The sequence below is a fragment of the Dysidea avara genome, chromosome 9 (genome assembly GCF_963678975.1).
Source record: "Dysidea avara chromosome 9, odDysAvar1.4, whole genome shotgun sequence".
NCBI lineage: Eukaryota > Metazoa > Porifera > Demospongiae > Dictyoceratida > Dysideidae > Dysidea > Dysidea avara.
The window spans coordinates 27,902,312-27,912,344 of record NC_089280.1 but is presented as its reverse complement, the minus strand read 5'-3'; the positions used below and the strand labels follow the sequence as shown (position 1 = coordinate 27,912,344).

The 10,033-nt window shown below is 36.8% G+C and overlaps 1 pseudogene; it reads right to left on the bottom strand.

Annotated features, from left to right (window-relative positions):
• Window positions 1-5,530: 5,530 nt before the first annotated feature.
• Window positions 5,531-7,020, bottom strand: LOC136267636 (long-chain fatty acid transport protein 1 pseudogene; annotated as a pseudogene).
• Between the last annotated feature and the right edge of the window lie 3,013 nt (window positions 7,021-10,033).

Here is a 10,033-nt window from a genome sequence, read left to right as displayed (position 1 = left end):
TAAATTATATATTTTGGCTTCCTGTTATAGTATAGTTACAGTATAGTTGCAAACTTGAGAATATGTATTTCTGTAAACTGCAATAAATTGCTACAAAACTTACTCTCCTTCAGTGTAACCATTCACCTAGTTACTAATGCAATACAATGGAATGCCATCTATCTCAATAACATTTAAGAACACGGCAGTGTGTAGGGCTTTACACATTTTTAATACTGTGATGTATATTCATAAACACATCAATATGTGATTCTGAACAGCTGCATGTCATTCTACATCTTGGGCTATAATTTGTAATGAAATACATAGGGCAGCTGTATCTGTACTATTATAATCTATTAGGATCAAATTACAGGTAGACCACATCATAGCTAGTACTATAAGAGATGCTCGAAGTGATGCATGATGAGAGTTCACATACTGCTTCAGCATGAACATGTTGATTGTTTATACTGCAACGCATTACTTACTTTCATCACATGCACCATTAACTCTTGATCACAGGGACATAGCTATATCATTGTAATCATTGTTTATAATGAAGGTGTGTTTGGATACCACAGCTAGTGGACTGGAATTAAAATGTGCTGTGTATTAACATTCTCATTTCTCATAGTAGCTATTCCTAAGGCTTCAGCACAAGTTGTTAGCTACAACACCATTGCAAGCATAGTTAGCAGCTTGTTGGGCACCACCTTTGATTTGTCAATTAGAATAATTCATCACATGCAGTATAGCTATAGCTAAGTCAGCAAGTGAGAGCTGAAACAACACAAGAAAATTGTACTAACAAATACCACACACACTTTTACATTTTTTGTACTTTTGCTGTCAAAGCCTGCTGTTTGGTTTTAGAGAAAATGACTGTTCTATAGCCATCTTGATCTTCAAAGGGATTTCAAGGATAGAAACATGTGGGGAAGACCCAACAATTAATCTCACCACACACACACTTATCTTGCTTGGCAGATGTTCAGCATAGTTGGATTATATGTTCGATGAATGCAAATGATTACTGAAAACCACAATTGACATTTCCATCCATGTAAAGTCCAATATTTAGAACAATGTGAACTCCATTTGGGGTTCTAAATTATTTGTAACTGATTTCTAGTTTCTTCATGATTCTTTCACAGAATTAACTAATAAAATACATAGTAAGTGGTGTTTTGGAAGCGCCTATTTGCCGTGTTCTGGCATCGCCATAAATTATTAGTACATGCACACATGCACAACACACACAAGTACAAGTATGGCAATGCATATGGTGTACTAAAGGTCTGTAGGCTTGTAACTACAGCCACAAATGGTGATTATAAAGTGAAGTAAAAGACCACATGATATAACAGCGTGTATTAATAGAGAAATAATCAGTAACATGCCAACTACAGGGACAGAGGTAGTGCAATGTATTAGGATTGAGGGGGTCAAAGTTATGAGTGAAATGATCCCAGAAATGTGACTTAACTCTATTCCTGATAGTGTCAGATTAATGTCGATTAATGGAAGGGCATTCCATAAGCAACAGATCGCACTGCTTGAAGGTTCTTAGTTTACTAATTTGTTAAGATGCCTTACTGTAGTTATACTGATAGTAAAGTGTCAGTAAACTTAAGTATATGGAACATAATTATTTTACTAAGTTTTAAACTCTCAGTAAAACATCAGTGAATGTGGGTTTACTGAAAAACTACTAAAATAACAAACAATTAACTGTTCCATATACTGGGGATATACCACTGTAGTAAACTAAGACACTTCAAGCAGTGAGATCATTATGAAATGAAAGTGTTGTTGCTTAGGCCACTCAAAATAAACTCTCTGTTCCTCGTCCTGGACTCAGGCATATGTGCATGTGAGTAGGCGGTCCATTTCTGTTATTCCATTATAACCAGAAAATAATGGAAAAAACAGTATAATGGAGTATTTAGAGCTGACAGTAACCAGATGCGGGTGGTGGACAGGAAACAGAAGTGGCCTTGTTAGTGGTAGAAGGCCAATGATGCATTATGATGTAATTTGAAGCCTCCTGGTAGAAAAGGAAATGAAATGATGAATATTGGTTGGATTTTTAATAGATTTGATGAAAAACATGATGTCTGAAAGCTCAAAGGTGTACATTAATGGGAGAAGCTCTAGTTTGAGAAGTCTAGTCAGAAATGTAATCATTCAGAATATACTTTGTGGCTTGTCTCTGAATATGTTCTAGGTTATCGATGTCTTTCACTAAATACGGATGCCAGATAGGGGAGCACTACATGAGTTGAGACCTGATTAGAGATACATATAACTTAACTTTAGTCAGTGGTGGTATAGATGAACTGAAGGTTCTTTGTACAAGATCCAATATCTTATTAAAATAATATCATGATGAGTTTTCCATTCAGGATTATCACTTAGCGTAACTTCAAGATTTTTATGTGATTGTTTAGTAATGATTATGCTACCACTAATAGTATATGAAGTAAGAAACTTTCAATTAAAAGATAAATGGGCAACTTTTTAGATGAGTTAATAAAATGTAAATTAGAAGATGTTAGAAGGTTATCAAGGTCACGTTGTAATAGTTGTTTGCCAGGAGGTGTCCTAATGTGCCTGAATTTACTGTCAGTAATGGAAATATGTAGATCATTTATAAACATGATAAAGAGAAGTGGACAAAGGAGACTGCCCATGGGGTATCCCAGATTCAACAGATAAAAGATTGGAATGACAGTTATTAATAGAAACGAACTGGAATCTGGTACTAAGGTAGGCTGGAAGCCAAAGCCACAAGCTACCTGAAATGCTAAAGTTATGAAGTTTGGACAGTAGATAAGAATGGGAAACTGAATCAAATGCCTTACTGATATCTAAGTAAATAGCATCAAATTAGTCACGAGAAGATGTAAAAATAAAGGTAGCTGTTGAGTAGTGGACCAATTGTGCATAAATCCAAACTGAGCAGGGTTGATAAAAGTTGAAACATGATCAACCATTTTGTTCATTCCAGAACTTTAGAAGTATTACTGAGTAGAGAAATTGCATGGGCTCACCTGATTTACTGAGGTGGACTCACCTGATTTAAAGATTGGAACAATCTTTAGTCTCTAGGCAACTGAAGAGTTAAATTAACGAAAAATTAGGAATTTTAAGTTCAATAAGGGATCATAGAAAAAAGTAGGGAAACAAGGGAGGTCGCCTACACCTGCAGATATACTAGTGAACATTTAATCACTATACCCATGACTGAATTAGGGATTAAATGTTCACTAGTATATCTGCAGGTGTATAGGTGACCTCCCTTGTTTCCCTACCATTTTTCTATGATCCTTAATCAAACTTAAATTTCCTTATACTTGTTTTTATCCATTCTTTCATGGAACATGCAGTCAAGGCTTATGCAGATGATGCGACATTGATATCAGATTCCCTAGAAGTACATGTATCTGTACATGCGTTGCTGCAAATTGATCAAAAAGCTGCAGATCTGGAACTGTCTTTTAAGCCTTCCAAATGTGTCTCCTATGTGTTTGATGGCCACAGTCATAGGAAAGAAGGAATTCAACTGTCTGGAGGCTGCACTAAGTTGATCACTGAAGGTGGCACTACATTTTGGGGAAATCATTGGAGGTGTCCTTGAGTGCCACTAAAGCTGCTGCAGACAAGAAAATGATTAACTCACTGTCTCTGCTCTTATATCAGCTACATACTTACTGCCAATCCGTGGTGAATATAAGCTATGGCTGTACAGAAACTGTATTGTTTTGTTATTACATTTTCATTTGTCTGTGGATGCCAAGTTCTGCTATTAGTAAGTTGGAGAATTTAGCCACCCACTACCTTAAGAAGAGGCTGGGACTTCCTAGATGTGCCACTCAGGCCATTCTCTACTATCCTGGTGTCTGCTGTCCAAGTATTTCAGTAGTGTCCAGAGAGGTTAAGCTATGCCTCCTATCTTGCATCAGCACATCGGGAGACCCCCAACTTCAGCAGTTAATTGCAGGTTCATCTGGCGGATGCTTATACAGACCCAAGCATCTGATTATCAACTTTAATCTAAGGCTTGTTCGTAGTTGTCATCTTTTCCAATACCTCGCTCTCTTTATCTGCTGTCAAAGAAGCTGCATGCTAGTGGCTGATGAGCGCTCAAGGTATGATGATTATTTGGACACACTGTCTGTTCAGAGCAAACTTGTGCGTTTGGAATCCTGCTGTAAAACTTGGAACAGACTTTTGTTGGGGTATCATCCTGGTCACCTTTCCTTTATCCTGCGAGCTGCCTCTGACCCTTCCCACACCAGTAAGTCTGCAGTAATTGTATATTCAGTGTGATGTGAAGTGGTTATACACGTCCCATCACAGCTAATGTTTTACCCTGTTGCTCTATCTTAAGGCTGTTTTACTTACAGACATGATCAAGCTTTGTGTTGCATATTTATGCTGATTTACCGGGAATGTATGCTAGTGCATCTCCTCAGGCAACCATCCCTCCATCACTTATTAGCTACAACTCCTTACCGTCCTGACATTGTGATTTGCAATGAATCTACTAATGCATACAGTTGTTCTATTGGAGTTGATGTGTCCTTTAGACTCCATCCACCAACATTTGGAATCTGCAAGAGATCAAAAGCAGACCAAGGAAGATTACTTACATACAGATTACGCATATCTGAACTGGAGAATAGTAACTCCTTGATACCACTGAAATAAGTGTTCTTGGACATTATCTACAATCATCCCTGTCCTCACTTACTGTTGTCATCTCAATACATTTACAATCCTTTGAAATCTCCATGGCCATTATAGATTAGTCTATTCTTTGAAACTACTTAGCTGGTAATTTTATTAGCCACCCGCCCTCACTACCTGATCTTAATAAGGTGACAGGAGACAAGGAATCTTATTGATTGTCTAAGTCCTCAATGTCATGATCAAATATGGAATTTTGGCTGTAGTATGCATAATTATCCAAAACGTTCAATTGAAAAAGCCAATAGCTGCTAAATTATTCTGTATCCTTAATCTTCAGTAACCAATTTTTAAAATTGTATTCCATTATGAATGTTCTATTCAGTAGGGTAGTTTTGGCTGTTCTATTAGAATATCCATGCAAATTAAGATGGTTTGGTTTTCCTGCAGCTGCTGCAAGCCCACCAGCTAAATTCTGGAAGAGGTTTCTGGAATCCACCTCTGCTAACCTAATATTTTGCATACAGTAAGGGAATTCGAACTATGCAACAGAAACTTTCCTGTGCATGCAGGAACATTTATACCTGTACTCCCTGTCTCCTTGGTGTGGTATGCACAACATACTACCATACAAGCAGCAGTATAGCATATTTTTTACCATACTACAAGGCTCATACAGGATCACGGCATATCAATTCAGAAATCCTGGCCCCTAGCTAGTGTACACACGACATTTGTGAGCACACTAACAATCTATGACTGTAGCTACCACAAGGAAGCAGGTAAGTTCAGGTGCCATTATTAAAAATTTAAATAACTAAAAAAACAGTTAGGCGGCCAAGCTGCCAACTAAAATTTGTACTCCTTGTCACAAATCTTCTTGTAGACTCCTTCAGTTAGAGGAATGTATGTCTTACTGGCTGGGTCCAGAAAGTAGAGAGGATCACTAATATGTTTGATGTCAAATGACTCTTCCCTCAGATGTCACTTGATAATCTTCTCAGTTGCTGTATACTCCAGTTTCTCGACAACACATACAAACAGTGGAATGGCATAAGTTGGTAATCGTTGTTGTAGTTCCCTTGATAACTCATCCATATCAATGCCATCTTGTTGTACAATGGCTATCATACCAGCACGACCCTCTGCCCCAGGTACCCCAACACCATAACAAGCCACTTGGAGATTCTTGCACACTTTAGCAGTGGTGTTCTCTACTTCTGTTGTTGACACGTTCTCACCACACCAGCGGAACGTATCCCCAGTTCTGTCAGTAAAATAAACATATACTAAGTCGTCCATTTTCACAATATCACCAGTGTGGAAAAAGTGACCCCCTTTGCTGAACACATACGATAACACTTTCTTTTGTGTCTGATTTGAGAGTCCTTTGTAACTAGTGTACTCTCTAAGGAGATCATTTTGTACAATCTTCCCAATATGCTTCATTGTAATCACTACTTCACAAAAACCTGATGAATTTCTTATTGGTTCATTAGTATCTGGGTCAATACATACAATCTTTAAAGGATAGGCTGCTGGGACTAACACAGAGAGAAATCCAACTTTACCTGTGATGTTTCCCAAACTGCAATTGCCTTCTGTAGCACCATAGAGTTCACCGATTTGTGTAATTTGAAAGCGTTCCTTAAACTCTTCCCAAATGTGTGCACATAGTCCATTGCCATATATATAGGCTAGTCTGACACTGTGTTGCTTATCAACTGGTTTAACAGGTTGAGCCAGTAGGAAGCGGCAGATCTCACCAATGTATTGCACTGCCTAGATAGATAAAACAGGTGAACTCTGTGTGTGCGCGTGTGTGTGTGTGTGTAGTATGTGCGTGCGTTTGTATGCATGTGTGTGCATGTGTAGTGTATGTGTGACTTCAGTAGAGCTTAAACAAATGCTATTTAGGATTCAAATGTTTGAATGAAAATATGTGAATGTTTCTAGTAACTAAAACCCATAATTAAAAATTTCAGACCTTAGGAATAAAGACTTATTGTTGCTTGTGAATACGATTGAACAATTTGGGACATATGGTATTCACACATATGAGTTATTTCTTTACAACCAAGCTCTTTTTAATAATGCAACCAAATTACTTGCCATCTTATGTTACACAATGCCAGGAACATGCAGAGCTAGTTATTCAGCACATTTAAATGTTGCGAGTAGCATTCACGTTTGCAACTCACATGTGTGAATTGTTCATTTGTATTTTACAAGCAACCTGAAATTGACTGTAACACCTACGAGTGCTATCTTTACACTGTGCACGTAGCAAGGGAAAGCCCCCAGCACCAGTTTAGCTATGTCATTACAGATAGAGTAACTAGTCATTCTATAGACACCATCACATGGACATTAACACCTGTACCCAGCTACTAGCTGCGAATAAAGCTACACTACTTTAAAGTACTTACATTACTTGTTTTTGCATTAAAATTGTAGGAGCACAGTGCAGTCACTGTGGATTTGAGAGCTGCATCTGTTGAGGTCTTCTGGACCATTAATTAACAGAACAGTGATGCATATGCCAGACAGGAAAGAAATTACTTTAACATCACAAAGATGCATTATCCTTTTAACGTCAATCCATGTACATTGCACTATGTAGTTAGCCCCTGTAATTGGAAAGCAGTAATCAACCCTTTCCTACAGTTGTCTAGACGCCAATTAGGTAACCCTCATATACAAGCTATACCTAATAGGATACCCGGTAATGCAGTAAATCACTTTAGAATAGACCTGAACCTATTATGCTTTTGAAATCGCCTATTATACTTCGAGCAAGGCTCCAAGATTTCCCTGTTATACTCCAATTATGCTCAGTTGTGTGACAAAATAATTATGCTGCTGAAAAATTGTATCTTGATTGCTCTATTAGAGTATTTAATACATCTGTGAATGTTTTATTAGAATATTTCAAAATGTGGTGACTGTCTATTAGAATACATCGATCTTTAGGCACTCTTCCCTTCACATGTATATACAACCAGCTGGTTTTTGTGTTTGCTTTTATTATTAGACTATTCCTAATCTGCATAATGTAAAATAATACAGTTTCAGCTTCTCTGATAACTAGGAATGCGGCGATTATGCCGGCATAATTTCGGGCATAATAGGTATGTGTGGGAATCAGGAATTATGCTAGCATTTTGAGGTGATTATAAAGCTTTAACAGTAGGAAAATCTGCAGACTGCACAATTCCGTTAAAAAATCGAGATACTCTAATAGAGCAGTCAGAAACTCTAATAGAACAGTCACTGAATATTATTTACTCTAATAAAGCAGTAACATTGAAATGAAATACTCTAATACAGCAACCAGCTAAAGAATTCAAGACTATTGAAGCTTAAACATCAATGAAAATGGCCTGATACAGCAATGAACTGGCATTATTAGCCAATTATGGTGGCATAATTTTGGGAATAATGGGCAATTCTCAAAAGCATAATAGGTGAATTTTTGAGCACTGCTCAAAAGCATAATGCTAAATTTTTGGAGCATAATAGCCTCATGCCTACTGATAACTAATGCACAAAAATTGTGTCTATTATACTGGCACTATGCTCAGTGCTATTATACCCCCAAGGCATAATTGGTACAGGAAAACAGTTTGTTTATGGCATTTCAAGTCAGCTTTAGCAATAACACATTTTAATAAGAAGGCTCTCACAAAACATACATAGCTATTAAACTGCTACAAAATAATTTATTGTAGTTAAAATTTGGCTATATATTGGGTCAGTGCTAGACTGGTGTAGCTAGCCATATAACTTACATGGCACCATCTTAAGTATGCTACTTTAGATATAATAGCTACAAAACACTGCCTTCAGTAAAACCCTTTTACAAACTGGAAATCATTACAATAAGTTATGCTTGTCGACATCATATCATGTTTCAACATGTGTGCAGGGGTAGATTTAGGGTAGCTTCAGAAATTTTTATAGTGTTGCTCATTGACATAGCTATATAGGCACCTTTGATATCAAACGTTTTTGATGTAGTTTATGACTGTGTATAATATAATATAATATAATAATAAATCTGTCTCTAGAAAATTGCTACCCATATAGGCATAGCACAAGGGGAAATAGGTGGCCCTTTATATTTACAGGTTGAGATACTCTAATAGAACAGTCAAGAGTAGAGTAATTACAAAACACTGTTTATCAGTATAAACAACTACAACACCTGAGTTACTCACCCTATCCACACCCTAGTTAATGTGACTAGAAATTCTCTGGAGATGAAAAATCATGCACCGGCACATCACATGCCAGCAATATCTGTTTAAATATTTTGCAGTGCTTGTGTCTTTACCTTATGCTAATTCTGTTTTGTAGCTCAGTAGATAATATTTGAACATTTAGCAACTTAATTTCAGCCAAAAGTATCACCAAAATCATCCTCAAAAGGCCTATTTTTCAAAATTTCCTTAAGAGAGCTTATAGACCTTATCCTATCAGCTCAGTAGCACTCATGTTTCCTTTTCATAAACATGTACAAAATTGCTACCAAATTTAGTTTATTTTTCAAATTTCTTTGGGGAGCATATACTAATTGCATAGCTTAGCTAGATCTCATAGCTACTATACTAACTAATTCTGTTTTCTAGCTCAAGCATGCAGTAGCTATATAATTATACTATTAGCACATATTACACATAGTGATAAAAATGATCACGACCGGTTTGTACACTGCTATATATGGAATCTCTTCTTCATGATTTCAGACATCTATCTCACCATTGTGCCAAACATCTTGCCATATCATGGTTGGTATTTTGTTACACTTTTCATTCCCTGATCAATGAAAAATTGTAATTCATATCCTAACCTTGAAATCCAAACTTACAATATGACGAAACTATCTATGTGTTATCTCTGCCTGCTAAGTTTCAAAGTAATGAAAAATGTAAACAATAAGAATGAAAATTTATTCTTCAGCTACAAACTGAATTGTAGATTGAAATGCTCTTATTTGTAATTACATATTGAGCATGAAAGTTGAAGCGTCTGCATGCACATGTAAAACTAACAATACCATGGTATCTTGCAGCTGGAGATATACCGTACCAGTCCAATAAGACTCTGGTAGCATACTTAGTCAGGTGCTTTCTATACTTATGTACGTACATAGTTAGTCATTTATACTAGCTTAACAAAGCTGTCTGGAAAACTCGCATAGTGACCATGCATCCCGTGCTTACACAATATTAAATCATAACTTTGCTCTTTGAACTACATGGTGAAATAAACATTACAGCCACCACTGCAACTATACACATTTTTCATATTTCATCACAGCAATATAGTTGGGCGGGAGAACTTTACCATGCATTGT